Source organism: Hetaerina americana, unplaced genomic scaffold, assembly GCF_022747635.1.
Source record: "Hetaerina americana unplaced genomic scaffold, ioHetAmer1.1.p SCAF_9, whole genome shotgun sequence".
In the NCBI taxonomy this organism is placed as follows: Eukaryota; Metazoa; Arthropoda; class Insecta; order Odonata; family Calopterygidae; genus Hetaerina; species Hetaerina americana.
Genome location: NW_027287538.1, coordinates 29,710,904 through 29,728,614, shown reverse-complemented (window position 1 = coordinate 29,728,614; position 17,711 = coordinate 29,710,904).

Sequence of the window (17,711 nt, the reverse complement as noted above, 5' to 3'; positions counted from 1 at the left end):
CCACACGCTGCATGCGTATTCTAAATGAGGCCTTACAAGAGCGTGGTAACAACGTTCCTTGACCTTCGAGTCACTTTTGCCGACAATGCGTCTAATGAATCCCAATTTTTTATATGCTTGACCGCAGACTTTACGTATGTGAGTCCCCCAAGTTAAGTCTTTTGTGAATGTGACACCTAGGTATTTTACCGTATCAACTACTGCTAGGTCACCTCCAGCTAATTTGTAAGCCAATCCCGTTGATCTTTTAAAGAAATTTACCACTGAACATTTATTATAATTTAGAGTCAATCCCCAGTTAGAACACCATTTAGTAATGCAATCTAAATCCTGCTCTAGAATAAAACGATCCTCATCCTCAGATATCTCCCGATAGATCACCGTGTCATCCGCGAACATCCTAATTTTACTTTTCACTTCGCGGTTCAAATCGTTAACAAAAATCAAGAAAAGCAACGGCCCGATCACACTTCCCTGAGGTACCCCCGACGTGACTCGAACGCTGTCGGAACTAGCGCCATCAAGGACTACCCTCTGTTCCCGCTCTGAAAGAAAATCTTTAACCCAACTTATGGCGCCCTTGTTTATACCCGCGACCTTTAATTTATGAATGAGTTTACCGTGTGGGACCTTATCAAATGCCTTTTGAAAATCTAAGAAGATGGCATCCACTTGCCTACCTCTCTCACCCGATAAAAGTAAATCATGTGTAAATAATCCTAATTGGGTCTCGCAGGAGCGGGTTTTCCTGAATCCGTGTTGATTGTCACTTAAAAAGTTAATATTGTCAAGGTGTCTCATTATTGAACTGACAATTATGTGCTCTAAGATTTTGCAACAGATAGAAGTGAGAGATATAGGTCTGTAATTACTGGGATCCTCCCTGTCACCACCTTTAAAAATAGGCGTTATTTGCGCGGTTTTCCAAATCTTAGGTACTTTGCACTCTGTGAGGGATTTGTTAAATATAAACTCAAGGTACGGGGCAATGTTTGGAGCTAAATGTTTTATCACCCTAGCTGGTATTTTTTCGGGACCCGGGGATTTGTTGGGTTTAATCTCGTTAAGCAATTTTAGAATTCCTTGTTGGTCCACTGTTATTTTTTCCATGGGTGGAGTATGTATTGTTTCTTGGAGATATGCGGTGGCAACATCATTCGAGAAAACGCTTTGGAAGAATGAATTTAGGATGTTAGCTTTACCCTCACCGTCTGTATGAATTATATTGCTACAATCCCTTAAGCAAGCCACGGTTTGTTTACTCCCATTTACTTCCCTAACATATGACCAGAAAGCTTTGGGGTCACGGTCCAAGTGCTCGCAAAGTACTTTGCGTTTAAAGTCCAGTAAAGCGCTACGTAATTGTGTTTTAGTTTCAATTTTGGAGGATCTATATGTGTCCCATAATTGTTTATTCTCAGGGGAGAATTCAGTTTTTTTTCTTAATTGCGGGTGGTGGCCTCACCCCCCCCCCCCGCCACACGCCCTTGCGGTGGTTTGCGGGGTATTAAGTAGATGTAGAAGTGGCGTATTAAGTAGAAGTAGATGTGGCTTAGTCCAGGAATTATCACGAGAGCGTGTGGTAGAGAAGTTTAATTTCAAGCCTGTGTTTCGGACAAATGTGAGCTTGGCTGTCTGTTTGCAGACCTCGTTGTTGAAAGCACTTTTACCAAGGGGTTTTCCGGGACGTCTGGGAATTCCCAAGACTTGGGTCATCCGTCTCGAAAAATATTCGGCCAAATTCTAAAGAAAGGACGAAATTTTTAACGGATACCTAAGTTGGAAATGGAGGGAAATGAGATACTAGTAACCTTCAGGGAAAACCCTTATCCTCCCCTAGCCGTCGCTACACCTTTAAATTCGAGTTCTCAGATAAGATTGTGAATGACCACTGGACAAAAGGGCGACACACGAGGGACAATGAACCGGACAAAAGCCTCCCCGGTAAGGCTTTAGTCCCCGTTCCCAATATCCCCCCGTAGCCTTCTCGAAAACAATCAGAAGTCTCAAGTGTTCCTTTGTGAAAGCTTCCTAGGTTACCAGAGTGGCGACCTGGGATGGCAGGGAATACGGGTGACGAGGATTTGCGAGTAGAAAGGAAAACGAGGAGGAAAGAATGCTTTGGAAATTTGAATTTCTTTTCTAGGAATAAGTCAATTCGACGATAAGCGGGGAAGGCAGAGCTATTGACGTTAAGTTACTTCTTGGAGAATGGAAAAGAAGGTTCGCGTACTCCTAAGCCTATTTATTGGGTAAATAAATATGTCTCGCACGGCATTTTTAGAGATTATACCAGACCTGTCTGCACCCCACCTATAAAAATATGCTAATAAAATTCCCACAAAACCTTTAAATTAGTTTCCACTTGGAAGGACATTAACTTTGGATTTTTTAGCAATAAGATTCTTGGTCATCCGAGAAAAGAACGAATATATTTTTATATCTACCTGTTGGAAATGAAAAATAGTAACTTAGTTATTCCACTGAAAAAATTTTATCACGAGACGACCCGGGTTTCGACGTTCAATGTCATCTTCAGGTGGCAACTCTGACGGACATCCATCTACAGGTATATATATTACACTCCGTTAGGGCTGGAGAGGTGAGAGGGTCGGAGGGTGGGTGGGGGAGGGAATTGAGCAATGACAGTTGGAGGGAAGGGTAGAAACATGAGGCACCCTATGAGGAGCGTTCCTCCTATTGGCGGACGAAAGTGGGTGTGTTTTAACGGTTCATAGACATAAATTCAAAACTCTTTGACATATCCCTGAGGTCAAGGGAGAGTGTGGGGGAAGTAAGGGGTTCTTACCCACATAATCGCAGATGTTCATGCATGAATGTATGCCATGTTTTTTTTATATATGATTTTGTGGTTATTGCATGCGGTTTTTTTTTTCTTTTTCTTTTCTAGATTACGGGTGGTGTCCTAGCACCCCCCGCCACACGCCCTTGCGGCGGCTTGCGGGGTATTAAGTAGATGTAGATGTATATCAAGAAGTAGTAAATTTAGGAGGGGGGAGTGGGGGGTGTACAAAAGGTCATTAACAATATTCTCAATGGAGCATACACTTTTTAAACTTTCCTACATATATTCCCTCAATTTCTCATGCACCTGACATCCCTACATTCACCTATAGCCCACCTGGCTAAAGGGCACGCTGGAAAAGGGGGCGTTAGGACCCCAGATTTGTATATATGTAGAGCATTTACAGATATAGTGTTTTGTGGGAATTTAATCTGGCAAACCCCTATTTTCGGCCATGTTTACCTATTATTTCCTCAGGTATTCCCAATTCTATTGTTGCTACGAATAGTACGCGAAAAAACGAATACGTACATCTATCACTTCGACAATCAAACTTCCTAATTTTGTAGTATTTGTCGCCCCTTCCAGTGTAATTAAGGGGCCTAATTATATATCCAATGTCGGATGCTAAAGAACACGCTTTATATCTTTGCAATAAGTTTAATGAAGCCCTGAGTCTTTGCATGTATAAAGGTTCCCAGCCCAGATTCTATATTAGATGTGACGATCTGTGTCCTTCGGTAGGAATTTTTCACGAACCTAGCAGCCTTTCTCTGTACCCCATTCAATTCTATGATCAGTGTATTTTGAAATGGATTCCAAACGCTCGCCGATTCAATACTAGGTTGAATTTAGTAAATAAATTCAAATCCGCATATTTTAGCGCCGTCGTCTCGCAAATTATTCGCACTCCAACATAAAATGGTCCCTTGGATCATGTTTATAAAATTTGGGAAAAAATACTAGAATTAGCAGACTCAAGGACTCCTTTTTCCCGCGGACAATACGGGATATATACTGTAGGGTTATAGATGTCCACCCTCAGCGTGTAGGGAATAATTAGTTCTGCTCAATTGCATGCACTTTAAATAACGTGGTGTGTTTCGTTATCAAAACCCTTCCCGCATGAATGCATTTAAATACCGTTAAATAATATAGGGCTCGTTACAGTATTGCTTGCTCCGCTTTGCCTCTTTTTATGTTTCCCCTTCCATCCCTCGTCTCTCTCTCCAGCTCCCTACAGCGTTGGGTGACTTTCTCTTCCTGCGTCCTTGGGGAGGAGATTGTTTATGCTGCATTTTTATGTGGTAGTGGTATTTCGCCTTCTTACTTTTCAAATACCAGTTTGCACGCTATTTGATATTTTACTGCATCCTAAGGTGCAATGTTTGTTAGATAATGGTATATGTATTTGCATGTGAAAATGAAAGGATTTCTGCATGACTGTATACGCCACTCTGGGTATAGGTTTGCATGGATGTGTATATTTTGCATGTGGTTTAGTTCTTTTTTACGGGTTGTGATCTAACACCCTACACCACACGCTCTGGCGGCGACTTGTGGGAGATTATATATAGTAGATGTAGATATATACTCAATGTGAGGCCTTACTATATCTACTTAATACCCCGCAAGCCACCGCAAGGGCGTGTGGCGTGGGGTATTAGGACACCACCCATAATTAAGAAAAAAATTAACTGCATGCTAAAGCCACAATTTTATACCATCCGCAAACAAAACATGGCATACACTCATGCAGGAACACATACACCCCACACACATACAAACACAAACCACCAACTAACATACACATGCACCTACAAATACATCTAATATCCTTCCAATGTCTAACTTTGCTCCGACTTATATATTAAATGTTTTCAATATTTTTGAATATACTTCGGTTTCTTACTATTTTGATTTCTGATTGTTCGGGGAAAGAATGAGTATTTGTATCTATCTGTACTGGAATCTACCTCCCCTACTTTATCTTTGTGGTCTAATCTCGTACCTAAGTAGTGTAGGGCCATTATAATTCCTTCAGTGTCATAGTGAAACTCGTTTGTTCTGAACTTTTCTAAAAGTCTAAGCCTCGCTTGTTCTCTCCGCACTTCAAGTAGTTCCCAGCCTAAATCCCCTAAGAGACCTGTCACACTAGTGTTCTTATCATAACAATTTTTAACGAATCTGGCGGATTTTCTCTGGACTTTATCTAATTCTTTTTGCCAAATTTTCTCCCATGGATCCCAAATACTTGCTGCATATTCCAAATGAGGTCTAACGAGAGCAAAATAACACCCCTTTTTAACTTGTTCATTACATTTCCCCACCACCCGTTTTATGAAGCCGAGTTTCTTTAAAGCTAAAATATCTTGAGGAAAATCCACAGTCATTCAGGTCCTATGTTAGGGAAATACAGGGTAAACGTCCAACTGTTCAATCTTTGAAGACGGAAAATGGAGAAATCATTACAGATAGCTTGAAAAAGGCAAATATTTTAAACCATTTTTCCCAGAGCATCTACAATAAAACACAACCGCACCAAACGATCCTCCACACCCACCCGGGGAATACATGAGCGAGCTTACACTGACCAAGCAGAGAATAGCACATCTGGTCCGTAGTATCAAAGCACACAAGGCACCTGGTCCAGAAGAAATACCTGATAAAATATTAAAGGAATTAGCTGAAGACATTGCCCCGTTTTTACATATTGTTTTTCTAAAATCGATAGAAGAAGGCTCAGTGCCTCGCGGCTGGAAGCTAGCCCATATAACTCCCATCTATAAAGGCGGCGATAGATATAAACCAACCAATTACAGACCCATTTCCTTAACGTCGATCTCTTGTAAAATATTGGAACACATTATTGTCACTAACATTATGAGATGGCGAACAGTATTTAAACTACCAAATAGAGGGTTCAGTACTGACTACCAATCGAGTTAAATATTTCTACATCTACATCTACTCAATACCCCGCAAGCCGCCGCAAGGGCGTGTGGCGGGGGGTGCTAGGACACCACCCATAATTTAGAAAAGAAAAATAATAAAAAAAAAAATCGCATGCAATAACGACAAAATCATATATAAAAAAAACATGGCATACATTCATGCATGAACACTTACACCCCACACACATGCAAACACTCAAACTACCAACTAACATACACATGCACCTGAAAGTATACCTAACATCTCTATAGTGTTTAATTTTGTTCCGACTTGTAAATTCAAAGTTTTTAATATTTCTAAAGTGACTTCGGTTTCTTGCTATTATGATTACTGATTGTTCGGGGAAAGAATGAGTATTTGTACCTATCTGTCTTGGAATCTATCTCCCTTAGTTTAGGCGTTGCCTAAACTAAGTTGGTCCTTTATTTGGGCGTTGTTCTAACACCACGCCATTCATGGGGAGTACATATCAGGACAATACGCGGATTAGCTTTCATCTACATCTACTTTTGACCGCGGAAGCCGCCGCAAGGGCGTGTGGCGGAAGGTGTTAGGACACCACCCGTAATTTAGAAAAGAAAAAAACCGCATGCAAGAACCACAAATTCATGCATCCACAAAAAGACATGGTATACATTCATACAAGAACACTTACACCCCACACAGATGCAAACACTCAAACTACCAACTAACATACAGGGTTCGTCCGGAAAATAAGTGTACTGATTTTTTCCCGCCGCTCCAGGCGCGCCCAGCACCGCTCTGACGGGCTGCGATTGGAGGGGGGTATGTTGGCCATTGACGCTGAAAAAGGCAGTCGGCTCTGAGCTGTGGTGTAGTGAGGAGCTCTGTTAACGCGAACCTCCACGCTCGACCCACGTCACGGAACGCGATGCCGAAGTTTTTGGAGCAGCGTTATTCCATCAAATTTGCGGTAAAGCTTGGGAAATCGTCTACCGAAACTGTCGGTATGATTAACCAGGCTTACGGGGAGTCAGCCATGTCCAGAAACATGATCTTTCGGTGGCACAAGATGTTCGTGGAGGGCAGAGAAGAGGTCGACGACGAACCACGGCCTGGACGCCCATCAACGACACTCACCGACGAATTGTGCGAAAAGTTCGCGATGTACTGAACTCTGATCGTCGTCTTAGTGTTCGGATGATAGCAGAGCAGTGTAATGTGCCAAAAACAATAGTGCACGAGATTATTAGGGAGCAATTACAGATGCGAAAAATTTGTGCAAAGTTGGTGCCGAAAGTGCTCAGTGATGATCAAAGACTCAATCGTTTGGAAATCGCGACACAACTTGCGGATCACTGTAAAAATGATCCACATTTTTTAGAGAACGTTGTTTCGGGTGACGAGACGTAGATCTTTGAGTACGACCCGGAGTCGAAGAGACAAAGTGCGGAGTGGCACACCCCATCATCACCCTGTCAAAAGAAAGCTCGCATGAGCAAATCTCGGATCAAGGCGATGCTCATTGTCTTTTTTGACAAAAGGGGAGTCGTCCACTACGAATTTGTACCTGAACGACAAACTGTAAATGCTGCATTTTACGTCCAAGTGCTCGACAGGCTTCGAAAACGAGTCGCCCGCGTCCGGCCAGCGATCCAAAACATCTGGCGGCTGCATCACGACAATGCGCCGTCTCACACCGCGCTTGTCGTGTCGGACTTCTTGGCCAAGCACGGCGTGGCAACGCTGCCGCACCCGCCCTACAGCCCGGACTTGGCACCACCGGACTTCTTTCTGTTCCCGAAGATAAAGAGGAGTTTGAAAGGAACGCGATACGGGACTTTGGACGCCGTCAAAGAGGCCGTGACGACGTGTCTTCGAGAGGTTCCCGATGATGCCTTCGCGGGAGCGTTCCAGGAATGGGAACGCCGCTGGAACAAGTGTATCGACTCACAAGGGTACTATTTTGAGGAATATTAGCTTAAGATATGTAAAAGTGTAATAAATTTTTTTTCCTGAGCACAGTACACTTATTTTCCGGACGAACCCTGTAAACATGCACCTGAAAGTATACCTAACAGCTTTGCAGAGTTTAACTTTGCTCCGACTTGAAAATTCAATGTTTTTAATATTTCTAAAGTGACTTTGGTTTCCTACTATTATGATTTCTGACTGTTCGGGGAAAGAATGAGCATTTGTATCTCTCTGTACTGGAATCTATTTGTATCTCTCATACCCCGCAAGCCGCTTCAAGGGCGTGTGGCGGGGGGTTTTAGGTCACTACCCGCCCGAAATATGGGAGCGATTTCTAGCTCCCAGATTGCTCACCACTTTTCAATTGCATTTAGGTCGTTAGCTGATGATACTCTATCTTCATGAATTGATGTTTACCTATATATTACGGCATCGTCAGCAAATAGACGAAGTTTACCTGTCTTGTTATGATTGAGGCCTGTCGTATAAATGGTTGCGGTGTTTAATTTCCTCTTTTCATATGATAAATAAATAATATATTAGGTGAAATAACCCATTTTTGCATTGAGTCTTCCTCCAGCATGTGTAGAAATTTTCGTTATTTGATAGATTTCACTAAATATTTCTCGTTTTCCCTCTCCTCTTCCATACCCGCCCTTATCGCCAACACTTCCTCCACGGTACCTGCACTTCCTGCTACACACCTTTTAGGTTGATCGCGGGCTATTTATGTCGATGTCGGACACAACCCGCCACTCGCTTCAAGGGCGAGTGACGGGTTGTGTTACGCCGCCAGTCATGCATGTAGAATCATTGTACCTATACACAAATATCAGTTCGATCATGCATTCAGATGCATTCAAGCTGGGAGCCACTTGAGATGCGAAAAGAACAATCCAGGCTGATACTTTTAAAATGGTTCAGAATGAACGAGTTTAACAAAACTCTAAATGCCCAACGCTACTTAGGTAAATCAGACTATAAAGATAAGGTGAGGGAGACAAAATAATAGATTCCAGTTCAGATAGATACAAATGCTCATTCTTACCCCAGAAAATTAGGAATCATAATATTAAGAAACCAAAGTCACCGTAGAAATATTAAAGACATTTAATTTACAGTTCAGGACAAGATTAAACGTTACGTAGACATAAGGTACATTCGTAGGCGCATGTCTGTGTTAGTTGATAATATATGCACCTGCATGTGTGTGAGTTGTAAAGGTTTTCATATGAATGTATCTACATCTACTTAATACCCCGCAAGCCGCCGCAAGGGCGTGTGGCGGGGGGTGTTAGGACACCACCCGTAATTTAGACAAGAAAAAAAAACCGCATGCAATAACCACAAAATCATACATCCACAAAAAAAACATGGCATATATTCATGCATGAACACTTACACCCCACACACATGCAAACACTTAATCTAAATCTTACATATACATGCACCTGAAAGTATAAGAAATGTATAAGATTGAAATGTATAAGATTTTGTGAGTGAAGATTGGCATGAATTTGTGGATTTTGCAATGCGGTTTTATTCTTAATAACAACGGGTGGTGACGAACACCCTTCGCCTACGAAACTATGCCTAATTTACAAGAAAGTTATATGCATGAATATTCGATAAAGGCCTATCAAATGATGTTATAAAAATGGGTCTAATTGAAATGCACGTTGAATATCAACAAAATACGTACGGTACCAATACTAATTAGCCTTCGATTGCCTTCGTGCATACGAATATATCTGCATATTTTGATCTATAATTATGCAAGCAAATAATTACAGTTAAAATTTTTCCGTTATATTATCTATATTTATGATTATTCGTAAGTTATCTGATGTTATTTTGTTTTAATTAGTACCCTGCAAGCCACCAACAGGGTGTATGGCAAGGAGTGATTACATACCAGGCTACCCTGGACCCAAAACACATTACTAGTGCGGTCATAGGGAGTCGGGACCCGTAATATGTCTTAAATATCCTCGGATAAGTAACCGGCCTCAATTTTACGCGGTATATTTAACCTGTATATCAAGCTACGTTCAATTAGTAGCTCGCATCCTAATTTCTCCAATCTTTTCGTGACTCTGCTACGTTGTTCATATCAACCTTTCTCATACGGGCTACATTCTCGGGCTAAAGAAAATAAAAAAATATTTTTGATAAAATATGATCTTCCTAATATAAATGATGCCAAATTAGAAATTTTCCTACTATATATACTTTCTTAATCAAATTATTGTTAATACTTCAAGAATACCTAGCTCTAAGAGACAGTATATAGTTACATAATGTTAAAAAAATTGGAGTCACAATAAAATACGAACATAAGGCAGTAAATATGTAAAATAAAGTTTTGGATTGAAATGGTAGTTATAATGCTCTTTAGAGCTCCAGGAGATTTACTTCCGGTGGATTCGGCAAAGTTTTACAAAAGAGAATAGTTTCGTAATAATCACGTGAAACCCAAAGTTTTATCATGACTCCAGTGTAGAAAGGAATTATTCTAAAATCAAAGTTCATTGGTCTCTGACTGATGAAAATCGAAATGAATGGTTGAAACACGCTGTCATACTTAGTAACTAAAAAATTACTGTCTCCATTATTTGAAAAATTCTCTAAACTGAGGGAAAATATTTGGATTTCTGTTTCATTCCCGAGACCATCACGAATTTGGATTAATTGCCGAATTGGATCGCATGCAGAGGAGTTAGATTTGTAAAACGTTGTTATGATGAACTTAGTAGCGTATCTAAAATATTAGAGCAGCTAGGCTGGTAATCACTCACGGAGCGAAGGTTAAATTACAGATTAAATCTCTTGCCTAAATTGGAAGGATTTCTATTTAGATATTATGTTGAAAACGTATCCCTCATCTTACAACGACAGGAGAGATCATTTTAATAAAATTCGAGAGATTATGTGTAGAACAGATACCATTTTTAAGATGCCATTTTTCCCAAAACTTCCTTGCTGATCGCAAGCAAAGGGTAGAGATGGCTCATGCTTTAATGTGTGAAATCAACACCTGGAGTCCCACAGGGTACCATCATAGGACCACTACTATTTCTTATTAGCATTAATGATATCACCTGTCGAAAAAAATCAGTATAAGACTCTTAACGGACAACGCTGTAATCTAAAGAGGAATAGCGACTTGCGTAGGTCGCGAATTACTAAAAATTGATTTAACAACATTAAAAATGGTTTGAATAAAGAGGGCTGGAATTAAATACGAAAAATATACTGCCATTCATTTCTGTAACAATAGAAAACGCAACCAAACTTTACCAATTTACCCACTCGGAGTGTTTTGGATGAGCGTCGTGGATGAAGTAAAATATATGGGGGCCACCAGTGCATCGGATCTTTCTTGGGGAAAATACATACGCACTATTTTTGGAGTGGTACTAAAAAAGCTGACATTCGTCAATCGCATAGTCGGAAGGTGTAGCGATGAAAAAGCGAATGAAGCGTGCAATTTATCTGCAATAAGGTCTCACATTGAGTATGCAGCGAGCTATTGCGATTTAAAAAACATTAATTACAGCATTGAATAGGGTAGAGAGAAAGGCTTCTAGGCGCGTGAAAAACTCGTACCCAAGGACACAAAGCGTCACACATTTCATACAGAAGAGAGGAGAACCTTTAGATATGCGAATACTCAAGATTAGATTAAACTTAATACTAAGATACAAAACGTGTGGTTTTGTATGCGACCTTGGAGATGTAATTAAGCCTCCTAATTTCATTGGCAGGGCCCGCAATTGTGACAAAATTTTAGAGTTAAACTGTCAAACGGATAGATACAAGTATTCGTTTTTCCCGCGCACTATTCGCGACAACAGCAACGCGACCCCCCGCCATGCGCCATTGTGCTAGTTAGGGTGTAGGTGAATGCGTATAAAGTCTGTAGTGTTCGTGAATTGTCCATCCGGAATGCGTAGAATACTAACCGGTTATAAGTGTCAGAATTGCATAAGTTTTGTGTTGCATTTTCATGTGGTGGTGGAGTTTCGCATTCTTGCTTGTTGTGTCCTAGCTTGCATGTTGTTCGATGGCTTTCGTGCTGCATCCTGGGGTGCAGTCGTTTATTGGTTTATGGTATTTGTGTTTGCATGAGTGTGGGTGTAATGAGTGGGTGTAATTTTCCATGTTGTTGTTTTGCATGTGGTATTGTTCATTGTTACGGTTGGTGACCTAACACCCCACACCACACGCCCTTGCGGCGGCTTGCGGGGTATTATGTAGATGTAGATGTAGATATATATTTGCATGAGTGTTAGATGAAGGGATTTTTGCATGAGTGTGTTCGCTGCTGTAGGTATAATTTTTCGTGTTGTTCTTTTGCATGTGGTATTTTTCCTTTTAACGGTTGGTGACCTAACACCCCCCGCCACACGCCCTTGCGGCGGCTTGCGGGGTATTATGTAGATGTAGATGTAGATACGTAGCTTCTCAACGTTGTATTCGATCTTGTTCCAACAACTGTACTCACACACATGCACCTACGATTGCACGTGATTTATGCACAGCATTGAATCTTAATCTTGCTAGTAATTTGTTTATTTACTATTTTAACAATGCCTTCGATTTTTTTCTATCAGGATTTCTGATTGACTGAGGATATAACGACTATTTATATCTATCTGTACCGTAGTAGTATCGGTTTACATTCTCCCTTATTTTAGCCATGTGGTCTATGCTGCCCAAATATTGTGGTGCCATAATAAGTCCCTTTGTTTCATAGTTAAACTCGTGTACACTGAACACGATGTCTGAGCAAGGCATTAGGGAAAGAGGAAAATAAAATTTACTTAAAATACCTGAAAAGGAATTATTTGGTGGTGTACACATTCGTATATACATATTAGTTAGTAGAAAACTTAGTTTTAAATAAGTATTAATTTTACCCAAAACAGAAATTTTCAGATATATTAAATAGGAGGTTACAAAAATGAACATTATGAATCTTATATGTGAGACCGCCACATACTAAAAGGGGCCAAGTAGAATTAGAAATTAAGAAGGGGATAACATCAATTAATCCAGGGTCACGGACACTTGAGGTCTTCACCTCTGACGTCGTAGGTAGAATAAATGATATCCTGTTGTTGGCAGCTTTCCGTGCGAGGCATTGCCCCCGATGAGAGTGACGAAGGCCCCTTCGTTGGTGCCATGAGGCCATGCGGGATAATGCGACTTTTAAATATGCCTACATTTGAATATATTAACTAATCCGCAAGCCATATTTTCGATTATATAATATCCCCAATAGTTGAGTATTATGTAATTGTGATGCATTGTGGAATAAATCCTGCCATAAATTATATCGCTGAATTTCCGTGTACTCTGAGGATGTACACATAAATTGTAAATAAAATACAGGACATCGCCATTGAGAAGAAATTCACACGGGTTTACTTTACGACAAAGAAGGGAAATTTTACGACTCCGACAGCTGAACAGTGATTTGAATTCTGTTGTGACGCAAAAGGTACAAGGGCGCAAAGGGAGTCAATGGCCATAAATCACGGCCGGAGTAACGTTCAGTAGGGTGAAATACGACCCCTGTGCTTTAAGTCAGCTCCGCCAAGTCCGAAGGAGGGACGTGAGACTTTCCCTCCTTCATGTTGTCCGCCCTCGAAAGCAAATTATTACCGGTTTTCGCATCTCCATTGCCCATTGTACAACAAAAAGTGCCGATTCTCGTTGTCACCACTGGCTTCATTTACTGTGTACGGCAAGATATGTACAAGGAGGGCAAAATTACTAGGTAACACCCAGCCCAAATGCACGGATATCCCGCTCGTATATATAAGTTCCCAAATGAGTCACCTTAAATAGTACGTATTACAGTGAATGAATGTGGATCCCATCGCACGGGTATTTATCAATAGGACAATACTGGCCAGTTAATTTTTTACTGCAAAATAATTAATTAAATCAAGTGAAAAGTAAGATTAGAAAGTTCGCGGATGACGCGGTGAATTATCTACATCTACATAAATATCCTGCGAGCCACCAAAAAGGTGTGTTACAGGGGGTGCAGCACCAGGAGGAAAGGGATGAGGGGGTTAAGGTTTTTCAAGTGGATGGGGAAAGGTGGGGGGAACCTGCAAAAAAAATATATATATAATCGTATAACCATGCGTAGTCGCTACCTTGGAGGTTAATACTTATTATGTCGAGCCGGCTCCTGGGGGATTTCGATTACAATCATTCTAGTCTCTTATTGTTGCTGGAAAAAATGACCATTTAAGCCTGTCAGTCTTGCAGTCAATCTCTCTAATCTTATATTCGTGATCCCTCCGCCCGTAATACGTTGGGGTTCGTATTATGTTCTTGATGTCATCGGAAAATGTCCCATCTTTAAATGTTTTTAATAAGTTTAATATATATTGTAAACGCCTCTGTTTAAGGGAATCCCCCTTTATAGGGAGATATCTCTAGTTATGCGGATCGTTTAACACCAGCAAAGGATTTATCTTGCATTTCGAAATGGTGAACAAAATGGGGACCCCTGCAGCGGTATGTCACATTCCCTGCATGTGTCTTTGGGGTTAGAGACCATTAGTTGAATGTCCATGTGATAGTGAAATTTCACCTTCTTACTTTCCAATTCTGATTTGCACGTTATCAGATAAATTTGGTCGACATTCGTAGGTGCATTGTACATGTATATGTTAGTTGATAGTATATGAATTTTCGTGCGTGTAAGTTAAAAAGGTTTTTGCATGAATATATACGCCTCTGTGTATGTAGGTTTACATTAATATGTTGGTTTGGCATGTTGTTTTATAGTATTTTATGGAGAGTGACCTAACACCACCCGCCACATGCCCCTGCGGTGGCTTGCGGGGTATGATGTAGATTATGCGAGGCTAACAATGATATCTCAAAGTACTGACTTCACTTAATTTGCCCACAGTTGTTTTTAATTCCCCTGCTACCTGGGAAGGGGCTAACACACGTGCCTTGCGCAATATTTTCTTTTCCGCGGTGGGATCAATATCTTTTTGTTAGCCCTCACTTTGAGGCATCTCCAGCATCTGCCACCGGTGTCATTGGAATTCCATCATGAATAAGCACACCTTCAAACGGAGTAGACCATGGAATTTCTAAAATTAGTTATTTTTTAATATAACTTGCTGTTACACACGACGCTCATATTCGTCAACAGTTTTGCATTTTCTTTGTCAATCAAAACCTTAGGTTTTCTATATTCGCAGCACAATTCTCTCGCAACTCGTACAGTTTTAATAAACGGTAGCTTATTTATGGAAATAATAGGGGAACGTTCTCTTGAAATAACCTCGCCACCCAAAATTAATTTTGCCTGCAAAATGATGGGAATAGGAATGACTCAATGAGGAAAATGTTTGTTAAAGCTTTCACAAATAAAGATTCATATGTACACCACAATTCCAAACTATGTAATTGAGATTATAATTGATAAATGAATTCATGTTTAGGTAATAGGTATTATCCAAAATGTTTTGTTAATGCTGAATAAAACGATCTCAATACCCACAGAGAGAAATTATTCGTAAATGCGTTCCACAGAATATTGTTGTCATAAATATATAGTTAACACTTATTTTTTGAATTATTCCAGCAATGGTTAAAATAAATGGCAAGGTAAAGTATACTTCAGGCATATGTACACATACTTTTATCTCAATTACATATAAAACTCACCCAAAATGAGGCGCATGAACGTGTAGCCTATGTATGGCACCCCGTGATCCACCGAAGAGCCACGTGGAACGGGGGTAGATAAAATTCTTGAAATACCCGTTGCTTACCATGTCTTAATACTTATTTTAGATCAACTCCTTCTATGGGATTACCCCATTTTCTAAATATACATGCTATCCTGCAAGTCAGTGTTAAATTGTTTGGCTGGGGATAATTCAACACCAATCATGCAGCATCAAAAATCATGTTTTTTCTATGTCTACATCTATATAGTACCCCACAAGCTTCCGTAAGGATGTGTGGAGGGGGTGTGAGAGTACATGCAGACTTAAAAATTACAAATCTTCATCTACATCCACTTAATACCCCGCAAGCCGCCGCAAGGGAGTGTGGTGGGGTGTTAGGACACCACCCGTAATTAATAAAGAAAAAAAACCGCATGCAAAAGTCACAAATTTATGCTATACATAAACAAAACATAGTATACATTCATGCATTATAAAGTCGGATAAAGCATTAGTGTATGCATGGATTTAAATAGGTACATGCTAGCTGATATGCAAAAGCACATGTGGCTATATACATTATACAGTTGATAATGTCTTTCACTAAGTCATTCAATGTTAGTCTTTTAGTCAATATATTCGAGCATTAGGGCTCCATTTGGTACTGAACGCATATTGTATGAGGGAAGAACTTCTTCTTAATGTATTTTCTTCAAGCAACTGTACATAAAGCATGGGATATAAACACTAATGTGTAGTTGTGGGGGATGGGAAATTCTTTAAATCATTCACATGAAGAGTGGTGGCCCTTCTTCCTCCTTTCATCCCTCGTCTCTCTATACGGGGTAACACCTCCGCTTTTTGCCTTCAGTATAATACTAATTTAGTATATAATCCCCTTCTTACTTTTCAAATCTAATATGCACGTAGTTGGAGAGATTTTTACTACATTTGTAGTTCCATGTGAATGTGTATGTTAGTTGATAGTATATGTATTTGAATGCGTGTAAGTTAAAAAGGTTTTCGAAGGACTATTTACGCCTTTGTGGGCGTAGATTTAATTGAATATGTTGGTTTTACATGTAGTATAACTATATTTTACGGGTGGTGACCTAACACCCCCCGCCACACGCCCTCACGGCGGCTAGTCGGGTATTATGATATGTAGAGGTACATGATTTCACAAATTTCTAACAGCATATTTTGCGCGGAAAAGTAGGAGATTAATCTAAATCTACTTAATACCCCGAAAGCCATCGCAAGGGCGTGTGGCGGGGGGTGTTAGGACACCACCCGTGATATTAATGAAGTAATAAACCAAGATATTGCAATGCATATTATACGTAGCATTATCTTAGTGGTTGTACCTCCTACCACACATCTTTTTGGTGGATCTTGAGGTACTTATGTCGATTTTTTCTGATTTTATAATTAAGGGAGATTAGCGAATACATTCTAGATTACGAAAAATTGTGGGTTTCAAGGTTTTCTATCTAATTTGTTGTCTCCGGGGTAACTTTATGATATTTATGCAATATTTTTGAATCAAAGAAATGACAGGCCTAATGATGACGTCCATCGTCGAAACCTAGGTTGTTATTTAAAAACGTTCATGTGGAATTAGTAAGTTACTTCTTTCATTTAAATAAGTTTCTATCTAGGCTTAAATCTTTTTTTTAAAGTTTTAGATCTAGAATGCGATATGATCGATACAGTAAATGCGCTATTCCATTAACGAACTTAATTGTAGTTATTAATATAAATATTTCAATCAAATATTAAAAATATACCTCATCGCCCAGTCGCGCATTTTATATCCCATGTAGATATGCATTAATGTATCTGTAAATCACTGAATGATTCGTAACCATCGTAATTTTACTATTGCCGTTATTACGTAATAATACGTAAAGAAATTTTTCTTTTCTTAATTACGGGTGGTGTCCTAACACCGCCCGCCACACGCCCTTGCGGGGTATTGAGTATATGTAGATGGAGAAGAAAGAATATATATTTTACATAACTGTAGACAGACTAGTTTGTCAAATTAACCATTCCTCGCCAATGTTTTGACGATTGTTTATGTTATAATTTCGAAAATGTCTTGAGGCTTGATCCCTATACCCGGAAAGACAGCTAAATGTTACCACTTGCGATTCTTGGTAGTTATTTCAAAGAGAATGAAATGTCAGGCATTAATTTCAGGCAGAAATTCGTAACGAAATTTCACTAAAACTTCCATAGTTAATACGTAAATGTGTGATTGAACGTTTTTCCCAGGTGTAAAAATCGACGAAGGT